The 21,528-nt window shown below is 50.6% G+C and overlaps 1 protein-coding gene across 3 annotated transcripts in view; it reads left to right on the forward strand.

Annotated features, from left to right (window-relative positions):
* Window positions 1-1,989: 1,989 nt before the first annotated feature.
* The window catches only part of MAMLD1 (mastermind like domain containing 1), a 109,625-nt gene continuing 90,086 nt past the window's right edge, over window positions 1,990-21,528 (forward strand). Inside the window, exon 1 of one of the 3 annotated variants that reach the window (XM_044235296.1) lies at window positions 1,990-2,170. The gene's annotated coding sequence lies outside the window, so the exon portion shown is untranslated. Of the gene's footprint in view, window positions 2,171-10,080; window positions 10,111-21,528 lie in introns of those variants that run through there. The other 2 variants (XM_044235294.1, XM_044235295.1) reach the window with 2 other exon arrangements.

Genomic DNA, 21,528 nt, shown 5'->3' on the forward strand with positions numbered 1-21,528 from the left:
GGAACTTTGGGAAACGCTCTCGGAGGCAAGCGCCCAGCTCCGTCGCGCCTACGTAGCCCACGAAGGGACTTTGGTTGGTTCTCATAGGGGGCCCCAGCGATTCCCGCGGGGCCGAGGGCGTGGGCGCAGAGAGAAGGAGGGGCCGAGTGGGCGGCGGGCCCACCCCTTTATTCCTGGCCCTCGGCGGCCGAGGGCGACCAGATGTGGTGGAGACAGGTCGCTACTCAGAGGTGCGGGCAGGAGCTGTGACTGGGCTCTGGGGCTTTCACAGGCGCTGCTGTCGGACCAGACGCGGCGTCCGTGGGCTGAGCTCAGCCCCCGCCGCTGCTACCACCCAGGAAAACCAGGTTAGGAAACGCAGTCCGGCCGGGAACCCTGGAGAAGGGGCGCGGGCCAGTGCCCCCCAGTATGGGGGGAGGGGAGCCGCTGGCCTCCGCGCCAGGGCAGAGGGCGGATAGCGTGCTCTGACCCGCTGGGCGGTTCACAAGGAACTCGTGTTCCTACAGAAGCCGCAGGTGTCTGCCCTGGGATAACCCCTCTCAGAGAGGGGGCCGGTCCAGCCTAGCTTGGGAAGGGGCTTCGCAGCCCCGGGCCAGTGGGGAGGGAGACTGGCTGGCGCTCCTGGGCTCCTTCCTGGCTGAGCTTACCGGCGGGCAGCACAGACAGGGTCTGCACGGAGGCGGAGGTGGGGGCGGGCAGTGGGGGAGGGGATGGCGAGGGTGGGGGACAGGAGAGGGGGAAGGAGGATGCCAGGCGAGGCGTGGGGGGGTGGGGCGCAGTGCTGTTCAGTAGCCGCCACCTGAGAGCACTGGTCCCCACTGCCCTCACAGCAGGTCGACTTGGTTGTCCAAGCGGGAGTCAGCTAGCGGAGGCGTGGGACGGTGCTACCCACCCAGCAGCCACCACTGAAGGTGAGCGCCCTCCCAGGCCGAGGAGGGGAGGGGGTCCGGCCGCCAGTTCTGGGGTCAGTTTCTGCTCAGAATGGGAAAGGGATGTGGGGGGGTTGGGGGGGATTGGACAGGCTACTTTACGGTGAGACTCCGGTCCCTGTGACGCTCTGGTGTCTTCCAGGGATCTGCTCTCGCTCTCTCACCCCTCCCTCTCTCCCCCGTGGCGTCCCTCTGGCACTCTGTCTCCGTCGTTCCGTCCTTTTCTCTCGGTCTGCCGGTGTCTCTCTCGGTTTCCGTCCTTCCCTCTGTCCCTCTCGGTGTCTGCCAGACTCGCGCGCTGTCTCGCCCTGTTGCTGATGAGTGCTGGCTCTCCCGCTCTCCCCGATCGCTCTCCGTCTGTCAGGGACGCGCACGGTTTAGCAGCCTGCTCTGCCCAGACGCGGGAAGGCTACCTGCCGCGTGCGGATTTCCCAAGTGCGCGGGGCTCCGCCTGCTGCCCTCGGGCGAGCTCCATCAGCCCGTGCCCAGGGGCCCTCCGTCACCCCGCTGTCGCTCCTCCCCACCAGCGCACCGTCTAGACGGGCCACCTGCCGCCGAGGGCACCCATCGCCTCCCGCTGCGCGCGGAGCCACCGAGGTAAGCGAGACCGTGGCCCTTCCTTCCCTTCCGCACTCCCCAGTTGCCCTGGCTCCAGTGCGCTGGAGAAACGGGGCGACCGCAGCGAAGCCATCCTGCGGCCGTCTTCCCTTTCAAAGAGTGGCAGGAGGGCCGGGGAGGCCCCTTGGGTGGTCGCCGCGCTTCCGCCGCCCCCAGCCCCATCCGGCCTGGAAACTCGGCGTTTGGGGGCTCAGGTCTGGCGGGGTCGCGGGCGGGGCAGCGCGGCTTCCCCTTTAAGGCCGGAGCCGCTCGTCGCCGTGAGTGTGAGGGTGTGTGAGTGTGCGGCGTGCGTGTCTCCTCCTCCCCGAGTGACACAGCAGTGAGAAATGCCTATCAGTAACTTAAACCCCCGAAACTCCACCTTCCGGGCGCGCGGCGCGGAGCCGGGCGGTGGGAATGGAGCGAGCAGATTGAGGCCGCCACTGCAGCGCCGCCGGCATGAACTTGGCCGCGAGCTGAAGCAGCCCGCGGCGGGCGGGCGCGGGGGCACCGGCCGCTAGCCAGGGGGTGATCTGCAACCGGGCCGGGCCGCTCAGCGAGTGCCCGAGGCCAGGCTGCCTGCGCCGGCTGCCGCCCGCCCCTCGGGCACTGCCCCCGCCACCGCCAGGGAGCTCCGCAGCACGGTAAGACTGAGGGCGGGAGCGGGAGGTCCGGCTGCTCTGGGGGCTCCGGGGTGCATTTGTGGCCCCTACTTGTGGTTCCCGTCGCATAGGAGCTGGGGGACCCCAAAGTTTGCTCCGAGCACACAGCCCACCTGGCGCTCCGCGCAGCCGGCCCCCCTCTCAAACTGGCCGGGTCGGCCTGGGCGCAGCTCCCATCGCCCAGGACTTCGGCCTCTGCCTGCTCCCTGGCGCCCATCGGGTGTCTGGAACCGAGCGGGGGCAGTTAAGTACCGGGGGCGGGGGGGGGGCTGTTGCCGAAGGCAGAGGGGCGCGAGCCACACGGGCTGCTCCCGGCTCACCGGGAGGCTCCCACTCCGTTCCGGTGCCCCCCTGGCTGCTGGCGGCCCGGATGCCACCGGCGATGCTCCCATCGCATGCCAGCTCCCTGAGCCTGGGCCAGTCGACAGTGGGCGCTGGGCACAGGATTCCACCCCCCCCACACACACACCCCAAGCCGGTTTGCCGCCACTGAGCGGGAGTGTGGAGTGTGCGTGCGCCGAGCCCGCTGCCTGGCGCTCCCTCCCCTGCCAAATCCTCCTCTGGAGAGCAGCCCCGAACAGTGCTGGCGGCTCAAGGCAGCCCCGACTGGGCTCCTGCCCGGAGCTCCCGGCGCCCCCGCGCTCCTAGCTCCCAGGCCTCCGAGCGTCGGCAGAGCCCGGCGCCCGGCGCCGGCAAGGGCGGGCGGGAAGCCCCCCGGAGCGCCGCCAAATACTTTTCTGGGCCAGTTGGCTCCGTGAGGCTCTGTCCCGATGCAGTGTGTCCGAAGCCACTTGGAAAGCTGGCCGGACCGTCTGATTTTGATCGGTGGTTAAATGCGGACTGAGCAGACACTAATAGGATTAGCTTGCCAGAAAACTGCCCTGAAGTCGTCGGAACCTGAGCAGACTGACGCACCTCGGGCCGGGGGCTTAGCCTCACCGCGCTCCCGCAGCTCCGTGAGGCTGAGCCGGGCGCCCCGAGTGTGGGTGTGAGTGTGTGAGCGGGAGGGAGTGCAGGATGGCTGGGGGACGTGGGGAAGAAGGGACTCCACTTGCTGGGGTGGCTTGTCGTCGTTGTTTGGCAGCAGAAGGAATCCCCCCGGGGTGCCGTCTCTACAGCGAACATGTCCTTTGCGGGTAGCCGACCGAGGCCGGCTCCGGGACATTGTCTGCGAGGGCGAGCGAGCCGATCGAACGAGAGGCGGCCGCGCTGGAACAAAGACGCAAAGTCTCCCTGAGCCTAAGCAATTTCGAAAGAGTTGGCTGGGAAGAGGGCCCAGGTCTCCCAGGGGAGACCCCCGCGGGAATTGTGCGGTCCCCACCGCCCCGGCCCCGCGGCCCGAGCAATCGTGTTCCCGGGCTGCGGCGAGCCGGCGGGCAGCATCGCAGCGGCGCAGCCCAACCCTTGGCAGGCGCGGGCCGCCGCCCGAGAGCCCACGGGCCGGGCGGGGTGGGCCGCGCACCCGCGGGGGCTTCCCAGCCGCCCGGCCGCTTGGGGCTCCCGGAGGCCGCGCAGCTTCTCCCCCCACCCCACCTCTTCTTGTCTTTATAGATCCCCCCTCCCTCCTACCCCCGCCGCCGCAGCCGCCAACAATCCGCTTTATAAAAAGCCCCTTTGTTTCCCTGGAGGCTGGAGAGAGGGAAGGGGGAAAGGGACGCAGAGGCAGGGGGGCGGGGGCGGCTGCCTCCCAGCGGCCTTGAGCCGCTTGGGACAGGAGGGCAAGTGTAGGCGGTGGGGGAGGGGGTTGTGTTTCGGAAACCTTCCCCAGGAACCCCAGAAGGCGTGGGGAGCCCCTGGCTCCTAGCGCCCAGGGCGCGCCCCGCCTGTCCGAAGCGGACACCCGGGGCTCCAGCGGCCGGGACGGCCTGGCAGGCGGTGCGGCGAGCGGGAGGACGCGGAGGCCAGAGGCCGAGCACGCTCCGCGGGAAGGGCAGTCGCAGCTCGCGGCTGCGCTCGCCGGACGCGGGCATAGGGGGCGCCCTTTCCTCGGTTTCGCTTTGCAGCCCGGGTCCCTCACCTCACCGCTCCCGGCGGCTGTCGCGCCCGCGGGTGGCTGAGACGACGGCAGTGACTGTGAGGCTTTCGCCACCCTGCGGCTACACTCACTCCTTCCTGCGCCCTCCTGCCGGCCACCCTCTCCCCCCACCTACCACGACACACACCGGGACTCGAACGCTCCGCCGTCCCCCTTTGTCTGGAGGCAGGGAGGGAGTCGGAACGGCCACCTCCGAGGTTCGTGCAGCCTAGACGGGCTGTGGGGACCGTGCGTGGGTGTGTCGCCTCCGCACGGATCCAGTGCGGGACAGTTGGGGGTGCCCACCACGCGTGGGCAGCTGGCATTAGTTGGACTGAGGATTTAGCGGGCCCCATCCCCTACACCTGCTCTCTCCCCGCCCCGCCAAACTTACGGGAACACGCACTTGCACTGAGGAATGTTAAACCTGTTAGAAGTAACCTTTCGCCATTCTGTCAGCCTGCCCCGCCTCCGCCTCTACCCACCCAAAGCTGTCCGCTTCTCTCCTAAAGTTTTGTTCTGTTGGGACAAGGAATACTGACAATAAGAAAAATTGACAAATAGGGAGAAGTGGGCGGGGTCCAAAGAGTGAAGTCGAATTCCTCCCGCTCTCTCGCCGCCTCCCTCCCCCTTCCCCTTTAATCTCGGGCGGGATATTATTTGTGCCTTTTTTAATTTATTTCCCCTAATCCACTCCACTCCCATCTCTGGAGGTTAGTGGACAGTATTGGTCAAACATTTGTTCTCTGGTGTTTAGAATCGAAGGTGAAGCGTTAATGTCCTGGACCCCCCCCCCCATCCCAACTGCATCTAAAACCACAAGGAAGTACTCAGATGGTAAACCACAGGTTCTACCTTCTCCTCCCCCTTTTGTGCTTCCCTTCTGGAGCAAGATCATTGGAAAATAAAGCTGCTGATGTGCGAGATGGAACATATGGTGCCTCCATAAGAGAGTAGCAAAAATGGCCTTGAACCTGCCGGACAGACCAGCTGTTTGCTGCCAGCCGGAGCAGCTAATCAGCTTCTTTGCCTTAAAGTAACATCCCTCTTTTCTCTTGATGACCAGTTTGCATATTAAATAGAATATTCTCCAGAGGAGAAAGGAGATGGGCTTCTACATTGTTTTCTGTTTTGGTGGTTCTCCCCACGCCTGTCCCTACTCTGGGTGCTGACTTGGCTTCTCTCCCTGTGCTCCCCTTGCCAACCGACAGTAGGACAGTGCGGATGTTCCCTTTAATACTGATAAAAGAATGTTGCTCCAAGTGGAACTTGGGAAGAAGGAGGCAGGAGAGGGGCTGAGATATTTCCAGATGCCTAGGAGGAAATCTCTCTGTTTTGTTCCTATTGGCTTTAAAAGAACTAGCAGCTCTTCTCCCCCACCCCCAACACACACATATTAAAAATATCACAAAGATCTGCAGCTCTTCCTTATAAGATCTCCTCAGAAATCATCCCTTCCGGCCATGACCATTTTCAGTTTTCCTTCAGTACAATGTGTTTGAGAGGAGGAAAAACAGTTTGGCTTTAGAAGAAGAAAGGCTTCAGGAGATACAAGGAAATTCCATGTTAGGAAATCATTAGCAAAGGGTGACTTCGTCTGTTTTCCTGCCACTGACGCTGACAGTGACACAGATGTGTGGGTTGAAACAGGAACGTCATTGAATTTTTAAACTCAACCAGGAAATAGCCTGTTGCTGGGGTGGGGGTGGGGGCTACGTGTTCACTGCATCTTCAGGTAGGAGATCTACTCTTGTCCATCCTTTTCAATATGGAAAGGGATTTTTTTTTCAAGCCTGGCCAGCATGTTTAGTTTTTTCCCATTTTAAGCAAATCACCCAAAGGCTTAAAATGCACCTGTTATTAGATCATCCCTAGGAAACTTAGTGGCTGTTCAGGGTTATGAAATGGGCAAACTGATCTTAGATCAGTGGTTCTGACAATAGTTGGACTACCCTCCTTTTTTAAAGGGGCTTCCTCTATGCAGTTAACCTTCCTTTTTTTTTTTTTCTTTTTAAAGAGTCTGATTTTCATTTTTTTTTTTCCTGCAGCAGTACATTGGAAGGATAATTAGCCTAGGAGCTGGGAAACTTGTGTTCTAGAATACTTTCCCCCCTAATTAGCTGAGTGATCTTGGGCAAGTCCATCCCCCTCTTTGCTCCTCTTATCTCCCTCCCTGCCCTCCTTCATGACCTGCGAGTCCCTTCCATCTCTAACACACTGTGATTTGTAAATGAAATAGTCATTTTCTGTGAAAGTAAAACACCTTTGGGGAAAATGGTTGCATGTACAAAGAAATGGGGCTGAGATTCTGAGGGGCAGCAAGAAGAGGGAGGAGGAAAAAATGGCAGAGAGCCAATGAAAACAGTATAAAAATGGGAAGTGCTCCCTCTCTTTGTGTCTTTTGCTGGTGTGAACTTCTCCCCAGAAACAGAGATGGTGGAGGCTGTGAGGCATCCTGGAGGGCTTCTTGTCCAGTACCCCTAATCTGGGGATCTCAGGGCCTATTGACTGAAGGCCTCCTAGTCACTGGGTCGGTTTTCAGATAACGGGATCTAAACTCTTTGAAATTAGACTGGCATGTTTCCAAAGGACTCATTTAATAGCAGATTTGCTGCTTTGCAGCTATTTAGCAAAGGTTTCAAGGACAAAAAGGACTTCCGTCTACACACGCGAGCCCCGCTGGAGTTGGGGCTCTGAACTCACTGTCAAACCTTTTCTTTTCGTCTGGGTCCAGCTGGGTGTTTTCTAAAAATCACATTTCCAACTTTGAGGACGCAGCAGCCATGCAAGAATTCTTGCTTGATTTTAATATTGATTTTTTTAAACGTGGAGGGGGGGCGATGCAAACGTTATGAAGGAGGACCTTTTATCCTCTGAGCTCTTTGGCAATTATCTTGCTGCCATAAATGTTGATACACATATAATGGATGTAACTAGAAAATCTCCTTATCCAAGCAGAAAAGGCTGAGTGTTTGTTGGAGCAGACAGATGTGGCCGGGGAGGGAGATAGATGGCGGGAAGCAGGAGCCCGTTACCATGCACCAGCACAATAAACTGATTCCCATCACCCCCCTTCCAGCGCCGACACCCAGGGTAACCTAGGCAGCATCAGTCAGCTGTATGGTAGGAAAGAAGCCTCTCGAAGCTCACTTGGAAGCAGTCTGATTTTGCAGACATTGAGTCCTGAAACATCTTCAGGTCCTGAGTAGGGAAGCTTCCTGAACCTACTTGAACCCAGTGGGGTTGTCTAGCAAGGCTTATCACTTGTTGCTGTTGTCACTCCTGTCCTTGTTTGGTTGCAACTGTGGCAAAGGAAGAAGAGTTCCCACAGAGCCGCTGGCGGGTGGATCAGGGGTCCCATGGAGGTGAGGGCCTGTCGCTTGTGTTACATTTACATGGTCTTTACTTGCGAGGACCACGGGCCCGTGGTCGCAGTGGTGTCCTGCTTCCAAATGAGCAGCCTGGGGCTTCTGAGCTCAGAAGTCGGGCGTCCTCCTCCCCCATGCTGGTGCTTTCTTTTTTCTCCCTGCTCACAGAGCCTCCCTGATTTCCTTTGGGCCCCAAGTCCACCCTTAAAATCTGACCTGTTCAGATTTTCCAAAGCAATCACATTCGTCGCAGCCTCCAAAGATCTCCCAGGGTGAGGCGTAGTGAGGGGCTTTGCTGACCCTGGACTCCCCAGAGTAGGAGCTTCCAGAGACAGGGTCTAAGGGGCACCAGAAGGAAAAAGCCTTTTGTGAAGTCTGTGAGAACTTTCCTTGCCCAGAGGAGTTCCTCGGGGCCTCTCAGGAACCCCAGCTTCAGATTCCCCTTCCCCACCGGCCCGCATGAGGGTGGGCTCCTCCGCCCACCCACAGCAGCACAGTCCTGCTCTGGCTGCTGCCTTTTGACCCCGGGGGCAGTCAGTGCCCCTTTCTGTACAGCCTAGGTCCCAGCCTGGAAATTTTCTCAGGGTGGGGGGGCCCAGCTGCCTTCCCCTCCCAGTGTGCCCCACTTCCCACTCTGCCCAGTAAATAACCATTAAGTGGGGGGTTGGGCAATGCTGTTTTCTGAACCCTGAGAACTTGTCCATGAGGCCCAGAGGAGGATGCGGCTGACCATGGGATTCCATCAGACTAGAAGGAGGGCTGGCCAGCTGGCCCTTGTGTTTCCTCCTTCCCTCCGCCTGTGCAAGTACCTGGACACTGGGCCATAGGGACACATTTTTGCCGACTCTAGAGAAGGCCACTGGATGCCATGGGGCGTGAGCTCGTGAATGGCATCTACTTTCTTATTTTGCCCAGTGTTTGAACCTGAACCCCCCACCCCAAGCTTCTTTCAGAGGCTCGGTGACACAGAGGGGTGGGCTTGGAATCCGCTCTGCCTTGCTTTATGTGGCCCCATTAGTCTGTTGCCTATAGTGCCTGCACATGGTTCCAGACTCCTACAGTAAAAGACGCACAATGTTCTAGCTGGGAGAGTAGAGTCCTGTGACTTTACAGAAGAGGAGAGTGAGGCCCAGAGAGGGGAGAGGCCTGACTTTACTGAGAGGACCCTGAGTCTCCGTCAACCATCTGAGTCCAGAACACGCGCTTCGCGCATCTGCTGTGGGCGCACAGGACTCTCCTCTTGAGGGAGAGCGAATGTGGGGGTGGGGGGAACGGTGCGCGCTGCTTAGGAGCCCTGTTAGGAAGGCGCAGGGGCAGATGACAATCCGAGTTCCAAGTCGCAGGGAGCCAAGAGGGCAGGTTGTAAGCTAAGGGGCAGTGGGGTGCCCGGGCCTCAGGGCCTCAGAAAGGAGTGTGTCTGCTCTTGTTCTTAAGTTGCTGATGGAGAGTCGAGAGTCGGGCAGCCAGCCCCTTGGAGGGCTCGGCTGGGTGGGCTCTGTTGGCTGTTTGGGGGATTGTTTGGGTTTTGCTCCTAAGGAGATCTCTGTGTTAGTATCTGCCTCTGGAAGTTGCAGCGCCGACCTTGGAATCTGAAGTGGAACAGTCGTTGTGGCGCGCCTGCCAGCGTCACGTGGGAGACTGGCATGCGTGGCGCTGGGTTCGGGGAGGAGGCCACTGTGTTTCTAAGCTGCTTGTCTGTCAAGGATTAATTTAACCTCTAATTACTACATTTGCTTCTCAGTTTGCTGCACGAACATGTTGTAACAAAAGCTCAAGGAAGTATGCCATTTCATTTCGCCACCGCTTGAAAATTAATTTGGGGGATATGATGGAGTCAGATCTGACACACTTGGTGCTAGAACAATCACGCTGCTGTTTGAATGAAAGTGAGCAATCCGGTTGTTTCTAGGGACGCCCCAGCGGTGGGGTAAAGAGCATTAGCGGCTCAATGGCTGCCACAGCCCTGACACTGTGGAGGAGTGTCAGGGCCCTCTTGCCACCTGGCCTTGGCCCCTTGAGTCCCCTGGAGGGGGGCGGGGCCCTGCCTGCCGCTCTCGGAGGCGGGGTGGTGGGCGCTGCGCCCATAGCCCAGGTGAGGTCAAGCTGGAGTCTCCCCCAGGTCTACTCCCCAGGGCTCACCCCCCTCCCGCAACAGGAGCCTCCCAGCAGACTTCTCTCTCTCTCCTCCTCCCTGCATCCCTCCCGAGTGACTGCCCTTTGGCAGCCCTACAACACTCTCCGTCCTCTCTCCTCTCTCGCTCGCCAAACAGCAGCAGTGGGTGTGGGAGCCAGAGGCTATTCCCCTCCCCGGGACAGCCAGGATGGCTGGCTTCTCGCACCCAGGCCTGGAGGCCCTCAAAGCGTCCTTTGCCGCCAGTGCCCGGTCGTGGTTTTGAGTCCACAGCGGAGGCTAACCAGGTCAGCCGGACTTTTCCTGTGGGGCACTTTGCCTTCTACATCACATGTCACCCCGGAAGTAGAGAACTAGAAGCTGACGTCTCTCTCATCCTCACCACACCCTTTTGGGAAGGTGTACCCAGGTAGGAAGGGCTGGGTCTGAAGCCCTTGACCCCCACATGACTGGGGACAGGCTTTCCGACCTTTTCAGTCACGTCTGTGGACTGGCTCTTTGCAAAATCCTGAGCAGAACAAATTTGGGTTCAGTGCCCGCACCTCACCCTTCCTGGCTCCTGGGCCTGCCCCTGCCCCTCACAACCCCTCCCCCTTACCTGCAAGGGTGCCCTCCTCAGCCCTGTATGTCTCGCGGTGATTCCCTGCCTCGGGAGAAGCTGGAACCTCCAACTTGAATTATGGGATGTAAGGGTTGCCATGTCTTGGAGAGCATCTCTTTTTAGGATGCCAGTAGGAGGTGTTCAGTGATTAGGGAGGTCCTATTGGATAGCCCCCTCAGCAAGTGGCACCATGCCATGCATAAAGCTCATTCTGATCATGAGGTTGGAGAAGAGCTAGGACCACCTCGCTGCCACGGCTCTCCTGAGCTTGCCCCCAGGGATGCCAACTCCAGCTCATCTCCTGAGCCCCAAATCATGACAAAGATAATTCCTATCTCTCTGGAGCGGGGACAGTCCTTGCCTTTCTTGGGTCACAGCCTTCTTTTGGAATCTAATGAAAGTTGTGGGTCTTCTCAGACCACCACACAAGAATATGCAATGCTGCATCTAATTTCAGGAGCTCATAGACCTTTCTGGAAGCCCATTCATGGTTCCCTCAGGGATTCTTTGAGACAGGCTAAGAACGCCTCAGTGTAGTGCTTTGGGCTGTGCAGATTGCACAACCATCCCTGGTCACCTCCTGGGTGTAGAGACACTGTGATGTGGTTGGAGGAACAAAGAGCTTTGCCTTCTGGCAAAGATCATGGACCAGCCGCGGGATTTTCGGCAAGTCCCTGCCCCTACCTGAGCTGCAGGGCCCTTGGGTGACAGATGGGCATATGAGAAGACCAGTCCCGCCCAGCGTAATAGCATCATGGGGGATTCCAAAGTGCAGGTGTTGGTAACATGGTCTTGCAGACATCAGGCTCAGGACACACTCAGGGGTTCCTATCTTTAGGGTCACTGGCCACTCTCCGTTTTGCCTTCCCATGTGGCCTGAGAATTGTAACAAAAGAAAAGCAGGTCTCCTTTGACACCAAAAGTCCTCTTGTTCCTTCTTTTTATCATTGTGTGAGGTACACCCAAGAAAACTAGCATGAGAGAATTCCTGGCTTGGAAGGTCATGCAGTGTTTCTGGGATCTAGACACTCTGCAGGATTTGCCTGCTTAGAGATCCTGCTTGTCCAGCCTTCTGCAGCTCCTGAGTGGGGCCAGGCAGTGTGCGTCTGGCCCAAGGCCCTGGAGGAGGTTCCATGTCTGCCTGCCACGGAAGTTAGTAAATGGGATCTGAGAGGGCCACTGATTTAGTTGGGGTTTCTACATTTCCACTGTCACACCTGGCATCAGGAGGGAAAAGTGGGTCTTTGACTCCCCCTAAATCACTGAAAAGGGCCGACCAGCTCCTTGTGAAAACTGGGTGGTGGACCTGCCCGTATGTCTGGCCGGGGCCCTTCCTGGGAGATGGGGGGCATCATGTTCTCTTTGGAGAGAAACCTCAAGAGGAGGGGTGGGGCATGTGCTGGGTGCGATTCAGGGTGCGATTCAGAGAACCTCCCCCACCATCCCTGTCCAACCCTGTAAATGTGGAAAGGCTTCTCATAGCAAGGCCAGAAGGGCTCATAAATCACAGAGGGGAAACTGAGGCTCTGAGTGGGGCTGTGCACTCCCCCTTACAGTAAGGGCTTTTTACCTCTCTTAAAGACCACCCTGTCATCCAATTAACCTGGCCCTAATGAGTGCTCAGGTCCTGAAAGCCAGCCGAGAACATGGAGAGCAGGTGTGGGAAGCCATTTGAACCCTCAAAGGATGTCCCCTGTGTGGTGACTCACATTTGCTGATCTGGTTATGCCCATCCCCCCACACTCAAGGTAGAACCTCTGGGAAGGGAGTATGTTGCTGGGAGCTCGGGCTTTCCCTCTCCTTGATGAAGAGATGAGTGCTGGTTTGCTTTGAACTGGTTTGCATAGATTGAGGTATTCGCCCCCCAGCCCCCCCATCCTTTGTTTCTTTTGCTAAAGAAAGCCAGATTTGCCAGGGCTGGGTAAGTCAGGGTCATGGTGAAGATGAGTATTCAGTTTTGGGTCCTTATGCAGAGCGGTGCCCGCTCTGTCCCTTGCTGTAGTGTCTGGGCCTCTGCTTTATGACTCTTCTGGAGGGAGAGGAGTCGAGCAAGTTAGTGGAAAGTCGCTGCCTCCAGCAGTTGGAGGCATCGTCCAGTAATCAACGTGAGCTTGGAGATCCTGAGAGTTAATCTTACCCTTTGGAAGAGTCACTGTTTGGGACCAGCTTTGAGTCTGGGCGGGATTCTTTGTGCTGTAGTGGGTAGAACATCCACTGGGGGGGGGAATCTAGCTCTGAGCCTCAGTTTCCCCATCTGTACAATGAAGGACTTGACTAGGGGAAATCTGAAGGGCTCCTCCAGCCATAACATCCCACAGTGCTATGAGTTGCGAATTAAACTCTTAAGTTACTTAAAATGTTTGAAAATGATAAATCATCATTTGCTCTTTTTGAAACGACCAGAGACTTGACAATGTGGGAGGTTTGTGTTAGGTTGGTAGGTGGGGGCTACGACTGTTATATGGCCAAGAAGAGTTCTGGAAGTTCGGGTAAAGATAAAAGCAATTGGTATGTGTTATGCAGGACCAAAGAAAGGGAAAAGTGGAAGTTCCCTTAGAGACCCCTGGTTTTACACATGAGGATGCTGGGGCTGAACTAGTCCAGGACTCAGGCCTTCCCACTCCCAGCCCACCCTGGAGCTGTTTGTGTCACCGGTTCACAGGCTCTTACAGAAGCATCATTGAGCCTCCAGCGTGTGGGCAGCAGAAGGGAAGATGGGGTGATTTTGATTTCTAGCTATCAAATGGTAGCTTATCTAAAAGGATTTTTGCCCCCCATCTTTACCCTCCAGTAACAAAGAGTTGTTCCCAGCTAAAGTAAATATTTAATTCTGTTAGTACTAATGCCTAATTTAAGATAAAAGAGATTTAAAAAAAATACTGGGATAAGGGGTGTAGGGATGTGGACTTTGGAGACATGTTATTTGGAATTATTTTAATTTAAACATATGGGCTGTTTTAGGTTTGACTTCATATTTGCTAATTTTCATTATGAAAAAAACCAAAACTACCCCACCCTTAATTTTGCAGTGAGCAACAGCTTGTCTCCTCTAGAAGAAGCTGTAAGTTTCTCAACTGTTTGCACCCACAGTACTTGGTATGTTTGCTTATTGTTTGTTTGTTTGTTTGTTTGTTTTGAAATTTACTCTGGGCTCCAGGTTTATACTGACCCCTGACCTGTCCAAATTGGAGAGGAGAAGCAGCCCAATGTGCCCCACTACCTGTGAGGGTCCACAATAGAGGAAAGGGTCTGTGTTTGGCCCCTTTTAACTCATGGAGCATCTACAAAATCTGCCCAGCTTATCCCCACACAGCCACCAGCTCTGAGACTGTTTTCCTCGGTTGTAGCCCACGCACCTCTTATCTGAGCCTAGCCACATCCCCTCCCCTGTCCTGAAACAGGACCAGTGTCTGGGAGGAGGCAGCCTGGGTGCCAGGCCCAGCTCTGCTACCTTGCTGTGTGACCTTGGGCAAGTCCCCTACCCTCTCTGGGCCCTCTGGGCCCCATCATTCCAATGAAGGGCTGAGAAGAATAGAGGGCTTTCTGAAATTTTTTTTCTTCTGGGGTTGAATTACTGTATTTAAAGACTGTGACTGGACCAGTGCAGTATATGACCTTTAAATCCTTTCTAGAGGTAAAACTCAGTGATTGCCTGCATCACTGGAAGAGGAAGGGAAACATGGAGTCCAAGAGAGCTGAAATGGACTAGCACTTTTTAAATGTGCTTCTTGGGACACCTGGGTGGCTCAGTCAGTTGAGTGTCTGCCTTGGGCCCAGGTCATGATCTCAGAGTCCTGGGATCAAGCCTTGCAGTGGGCTCCCCACTCAGCAGGGAACCTGCTTCTCCCTTTGCCTCTGCCCTTGCTTGTGCTCTCTCTGTCTCTCCTGAAACAAACAAACAAACAAACAAATATGCTTCTTTGCCTGCATAGTTCCTGATGGCTGTCTGCTTTGGGGATACATTTGGAAAAATGTATCTATCTCCAGCCCTTCACTTGGATTTGTTAGGCGCTTTGGCTCCTAAAAGGGAGTGGGGAAGGGAGGACAGTGTCCAAGACCCTTCTCTCTACTGTGGACCCTCACAGGTGGTGGGGCACATTAGCCTGCTTCTCCTTTCCAACTCAGGCAAGTCAGGGGTCCGTATGGGACAGGACCCCAAAGTAATTCAAGACTGGAACTTGGGTGACTGATTCAGGAATAGGTCAAAAGTCATTCTGAAAATTTGATTCAAGGAAGTTGTTTTGTATATCTACTATGTGCTTGGGCTGCAAAAGGTGGACAGGTGGACAGGATGGATAGATGAATGGATGGACAGACTGATTGATGGGCGAAAGGAAGGAAGGATAGGCAGCTATGTTAGATGTTACAATGTAAAAGGCTACTGAGTACCCATGGTGAAGAACTTAAGCAAATTAATGATTTGTCAGGGCCATGATACAAGAGCGAAAGGAGCAGACCAGAAATGCTCATGGAAGGTCATCCAGTGGGGGAGACTGAAGGAAAACAAGATTGATAAGTAAAAAAATACTGTATGTCTGAGGTGATAAGTGATTTGCAGCAAAATCAGTCAAGGAAGGGAGCAAGGGAGTGACTGGGAAGGGTGTCCTTCTAAATGGGGTGGGCAACAAGGATCTTGCCAAGAAGGTGAGATTTGAACAAAAACTTGCAGAACCATGAATCCACTAGGCCAGTGTTGTCTAATAAGTACATTGAAAAAGTTAAAAATCGGATGGAATTAATTTGAATATATCTTATTTAACCCCAACTGTCTAAAATATTATTTCAACAAGTGATCAACTTAATAATTACTGACGTATTTGTCCATTTTTTTTTATCATGGAAAGTCTACGTTCCAACATGCGGTTTGCACTCACAGCACAAGTCAGTTGAGACTGACCACATTACAAGTGCTCAACAGCCGTATCTTAACTCTCTATCTACACATCCACCCAGCCATCCATCCATTTGTCCGTCCATCTGTCCGTCCATCCATCTACCCACCCAGCCATCCATCCATTCTCCAAAACAACTCTACCTGAAAGGAGTTTTGATTCTCAGCTTTTCTGCCTTGTGGGCTAGCCATATGGAGTCCAGTGAACCAACTGGTGTCAGCTACACTGAGCAGGGCTCTGCAGACCACTGGCAACAGGTCTTTTGTCTGAAGAAGGCTCCAGTGTTGACCTGAAATTTATCAAAATGAGAGCAACCATTCCCTGAATGCCCTCATACACCTGGAGACCCCTGCCCTGTTGCTTCATGGGAATGCTCCCATCAACTGGGAGCATTTCCTAATAGTTGGTGCTCAGGCCTCTAGTCTGTTCATCCTGGGGGTTCATTGATCACATCTAAGCTTTTTTTCTTTAATGTTTTAGACTGACATGAATTCACATTCAAGAAAAGTTGCAAAAAATAATACAAATGATTGCTGAATACCTTTCACTTCATTCCCTAAATTTTGACATTTTACTACATTTTCTTTGTTTTACCCACTCCCTCTCCCCCACACACATGCACACACTATTTATTTTTCTGAATTGTGTGAGAATAAACTACAAACATGATGCTCCCATTCCAAAGTAAGTGAATGTATATTTCCTAAAAACAGAGGTAACCTCTTGTACAAGCACAGGATGTTGATCAAAATCAGGAAGTTAACATTGTTTCCAGTCTAATCCAAAGACCTTATTCAGATCTTGCTGATTGTCCCAGTAATGTGTTTTATAGCAAAAGAAAGTTCAGGTTTCTGAACTGGTGCATTTGGTCATCCTGCCCCTTTAGTCTCCTTTAATCTGTAATGATTCTTCAATCTGTTTTTGTGTTTGGTAGCATTGATATTTGTGAAACGTATAGGCCAGTTGTTTTGCAGAATACCCCTCGTTTTGGGTTTGTCTGATGTTTCCATGTGATTAGATTCAGGCTCTGCACCTGCGGCAGGAACGCTAGAGAAGCGATCCTGGGTCCTGGTCCGTCCCTCAGATCACAAGGTCTGTGGTAACTAGATGTCTCATTACTGCTGATGTTAACCTTGATCACTTGGTTAATGTGGTGTCTGCCAGGTTTCTCCACTGCCAAGGTACTAGTTTTTCTGTTGTAATTATCTTATGGGGATATATTTGAAGAAATGTTAATAGCTTGTTACTCTGAAAACTTTCACTCACTAATTTAGTATCCAGTGATGATCCTTGCCTGAGGCAACTTTATTATGCTGGTTGGCAAATAATGAATTTCTAATTTCATCATCCCTTCTCTATGTATTTTTTGGCTGTCTACTCTAAGAGAGAGCTTTCCTTCCCTCCTCATTTATTTACTTGTATATTCATTTATATCAGGTAACCTCATGGATTATTTTTTTTATTCAATGAGTTATAATCCTTTACTATTATTATTTATTTTGATACTCAAATTTTCCCAGATTTGGTCAGTGGGAACCTAGCCCTTTATGCCAGCTCTTAAGTCTTTTTGACATGTCCCTAATCATTCTCTGAACACAGCCTTAGTTTCTGGCATAGCAAAGTGTTCCAGGCTTATCTTGTTTGTTTTCTGCCTCTGCCCTAAAAATCATCTACTTTTCCAAGGAGCCTTAGTTTCATTTGGTGGAGAATGATAACTAGAAACCAAGATCCGGGTACTAGATATATGCTCATTTCTACAAGAGTGTCATTGCTAATAGAACTTCTCAATCCACAAAGGTAGGAAAATAATTACTTAACCTTCATCTATATTTCATTTTATTAATTTCTATTATTGTGATAATTTCTCTATGTACCCACCTACCTGTCTGTCTCCTGTCTATCTAAAATCCATGAATTCACACTGATACTTCTAAAGTCTAATCCAATAGCAAAGTTAATTCTTTCCCCGGCCATATTTGTATTTCCCTTTTATGACAGTGAGAAATCTACCTACTTCTATCCATAATGTATTTACTCATTTACTAAATCCTAGAATATACAGAAGGTAGTTTCATTGCTAACTCGTATCTGTGTAACTAGACTACGATATTTGTTTAGAATTCTCTTTGTCTTTTGCTTGAGGTTATAACACCCAAAGACAGTGTTGAAAAATTACCTGGGCTACCTTTCCATTCCCCTGCCCCCAGGGTGGTCATTTGAGTGTGGTTCAGTTGACTTATTTCTGTTTAGATACTTTTGGGGATTTTTGTTTCCCAATATTTGTTAATTTTAATTCTTTTTTGAGCACGTGAAAAATAACATAATTCTGTAAGTTAAAACTGTAGAAAAGCAACACCTCCCATTACTTCTATTCTTCCCACCTTGCTCCATTCATCTCCACTAAGTAACCAATCTCTTTTGTTTTCCCATGTTTCTTTTTGCACAAATGAGCAGACGTCTATGTATTTTTTTTATATGAAGAGTAGATCATTTTTTGAGCTTCACTTTTTTATGGGATGGTATATCCTAGTGGTCACCTCTTCTCATTTCCTAGAGCTCTTTCTCATTCTTTGATTACAGCTGCTGAAAACAGCAGCGCGGAGGTCCCGTACATGATTCAACCCTTCCTATGTATGAGCTTTGGGTTGTTTCCAGTATTTTGCAATTACAGCGCAGCAGTGAGCAACCTGGTGCATATGTATTTTCATTTTGCCAAAGGTATGTGTTCAGGGTAGATTCCTCGAAGTGGAATGGGTGTGTCAAAAAGTAAACACCTATTGGTTTTGTCAGGTATTTCCAAATTCCCCTCTTGAAAGGTTTGTACCAATTTGCATTCCTCTCAGTAATGTGTGAGAGGGTCCTTTTTCCTAAAACCTTGCCAACAAAATGTTTGCTATACTTTTTAATTTTTGTAAATCTGATAGGTGAGAAATGGTATCTCAGGAATTTTAATTAGCATTTTTCTAATTATGAGTAACTTGGAGCATCTTTTCATATGCTCCAGAGACTTTTGGGGGTGTGTGTATGTATGTGTGTGTGTATGTGTGTGTGTGTGTGTGTGTGTGTGTGTGTGTGTGTGTTATCTTTTTATGTCTTTCCTCCCTTCCTCTATTGAGTTTTTGGTCTTTTATCCTCAATTTTAAGAGTTTTTACATTAAGGCTATTAGTTTTCTAACCTGTGATAAATGTTGTAATTTCTCCCAATTTGTTGTTTCCTAATGGTGTTTATTTTTCCTTGCCATGCAAAAGCGCTTAAAAAAAGATTTAATTTTTAAGTCATCTTTATGCTCAACATAGGGCTAAAACTCACAACCCCAAGATCAAGAATTGCTGCACATTCCACAGACTGAGCCAGCCAGGCCCCCACCAAAAGCCTTTTTACATAGTCAAATATCAACCCTTTCTTTTTTCACAACTGGATTTGAGTCACAGTTAGAAAGCCTCTCCTTACACCCAGGTTAAAGAGGAATTCACCCAATTTTCTTCTACTGTTTGAAGGCTTTCGGGTTTTACATTTAGATTTCTAATCCATTAGGAGTTTATCCTTGTGGCTGGTTATATGGTTTGGATCTCTGCCCATTTTTAAATGGTGACTCAATTATCACAACCCCAGTTTTTTAAACATCTGTCTTTGCAAAGACAAACCATATACATTATGACTTTTAAAACTTTTTATTTTGAGATAATTGTAGGTTCACATGTAGTTTTAGGAAGTGATGCAACAGAGATTTCATATACCCTTCACCAAGTTTCCCCCAGCAGTAACATTGTGTATCACTGTAGTTCAATATTATAACCAGGACACGGGCATTGATGCCATCCATCCACTATATTTGGACTTTACCGATTTTACATACTGTTATTTACCTCCGAGCATATGTTTTTAATTCAAAGCAGTTTTGTCAAAAGTGTGGATTCATGTGATCTCCACCACCACCTCGAAGATCCTCCGTGTTGCCATTTTGCAACCAACCGCCCCACCCCAAGTCCCAGACCCATGGCAACCACTCACTCGTTCTCCACTTTTGTGATTTTTTCATTGGAAGGATGTCATAAAAATGTAATTAAACAGTGTAAACTCAGAGATGGGCTTTTTTCAAGCAGCATAATTTTGGTGGTGGTGTAGTGCAGTGTATGGGGGAGTCCTTTCTGACCCATGTAGAGTGCTCTCTCTCGATGTTGTTTTACTTTGCATTTCCCTAATGCTTAATGACACTTCTTGAATGTACTTATCATATAAGTACATATAATCATATGATCTTATCATATGATCTCTTCAGTGAAATGTCTGTTCGTGACTTGGGCCCACATTCTAATTGGATTATTTGTGGGATTTTTGTTTTGTTTTGTTTTACCATTGAGTTTTGAGAGTTCTGTTTACATACTTGTCCATTATCCAGTATGTAATTTGAAAATATGTTCTTCCTGTCTATAGCTAGTCTTTTCACCCTCTTAACCGATTCTTTCACAAAAGGATTATTTTATGGAACATGTTTTTGTTGTTGAGTCTAAGAACTCTTATCAAGCTCTACGTCCCAAAGATTTTCTCCTATTGAATAGTTTCATGGTTACGTGTTTTACATTTAAGACTGTGATCTATTTTTTAAAGATTTTATTTATTTATTTGAGACAGAGAGGTAAAGAGAGAAAGCACAAGCAGGGCAGGAGAGAGGGAGAAGCAAGTTCTTTACTGAGCAGGCAGCTGGAGGTGGGGCTCGATCCCAGGACCCTGAAATTATGACCTGAGCAGAAGGCTCTAGCACCATTTGTTGAAAAGGCTCTCCCTCCTCCACTGAATTACTTTCATACCTTTGTCAAAAACTGAGTGGGACTTTGTGTAGGTCTGTTTCTGCTCTGTTGATCTGTGTGCCTATCCCTTGGTCAATGTCACACAGTCCCGATTAATGTTGCTACCCTAATAAACTTTAATACCAGGTAGAGTTACTCTTTCCATTGTACTCTTATTTTTCAGAATTGTTTTATTCTAGTACCCGAAGCTTCCATGTAAATTTTATTATAAGCATGTCCATGTCTGCAAAATGCCTTGCTGGGATTTTGATAGGAATTGCATTAAAACCATAGATCAGTTTGAGTTGAAATGTTTCCTGTGTTGTGTCTTCTAATCAATAAACACAGTCAGTCTCTTCATTTATCGAGTTCTTTATTTCTTTCATAAGTGTTTTGTAATTTTCTAGATACAGACCCTATGCATATTGTCTTAGATTTTAGTATCTAAGCATTGCATTTCCTTTGGCACCATTGTAAATAAATGGTATTGTGTTTTTTAAAACATGGGCTTTTTTGGGTATAATTCACATACCATAAAATTTATTTAAAGTGTGTGGTTTTTCTTGTATATTCACAGAGCTGTGCAACAATCACCCATTTCTAATTTCAGAATATTTTTTACCCCAAAAAGAAACTGCACACCCATTAGCAGCCACTCCCCGTTCCCCTTCACCCTTAGCCCCTGGTAACTATTAGTCTTCTTTCAGGCCCTATGGATTTGTCTCTTCTGGACATTCCTATAAATGGTGGTGTGTAATAGGCAGCCTTTTGTGACTGACTTCTTTCCCTTAACATAATATTTTCAAGTTTCATCCATGTTCAAGCTTGTGTTAGTGCTTCATTCCTTTTTTATTGGCAACTAATATTCAGTTGTATGGATATACCATAGTCTGTTTATCTGTTCACCAGTTGGTAGCAATTTGGGTTGCTTTCACCTTTTTTCCTGTTCTGAATAATATTGTGCAAGTTTTTATATAGATGTAGCTTTCATTTCTCTCAGGTCTGTACCTACAAGTGGAATTTCTGGGTCATATGGTAACTCCGTGTTTAAGATTTTGAGGAACTGACAGAAGCTTCACAAGTAGTTGCACAGTTTCACTATCTCCCCTACAACATAAAAGGGTTCCAATTTTTTTCCACATCTTCACAGACATCTGTTATTTTCTGTCTTTTTGATTATAGCCACTGATGTTGAGCATCTTTGTGTTTGTTGGCCATTTGTATATCTTCTTGGTGAAATGTTTATTTGGATACCTTGCCCAATTTTAAGTTGGGTTATTTGTCTTCCTATTGTTGAGTTTTAAGTTTTCTTTATGTATTCTGGATACTAAACCCTTATCGGATTTATAAATTACAAATATTTTTTCCCATTCTCTGGGTCATTTTTCCACTTTCCTGATGGTATTTTTTTAAAAGATTTTATTTATTTATTTGACAGAAAGAGATCACAAGCAGGCAGAGAGGCAGGCAGAGAGAGAGGAGGAAGCAGGCTCCCTGCTGAGCAGAGAGCCCGATGCGGGGCTCGATCCCAGGACCCTGAGATCAT

Source organism: Neovison vison, chromosome X (genome assembly GCF_020171115.1).
Source record: "Neovison vison isolate M4711 chromosome X, ASM_NN_V1, whole genome shotgun sequence".
NCBI lineage: Eukaryota > Metazoa > Chordata > Mammalia > Carnivora > Mustelidae > Neogale > Neogale vison.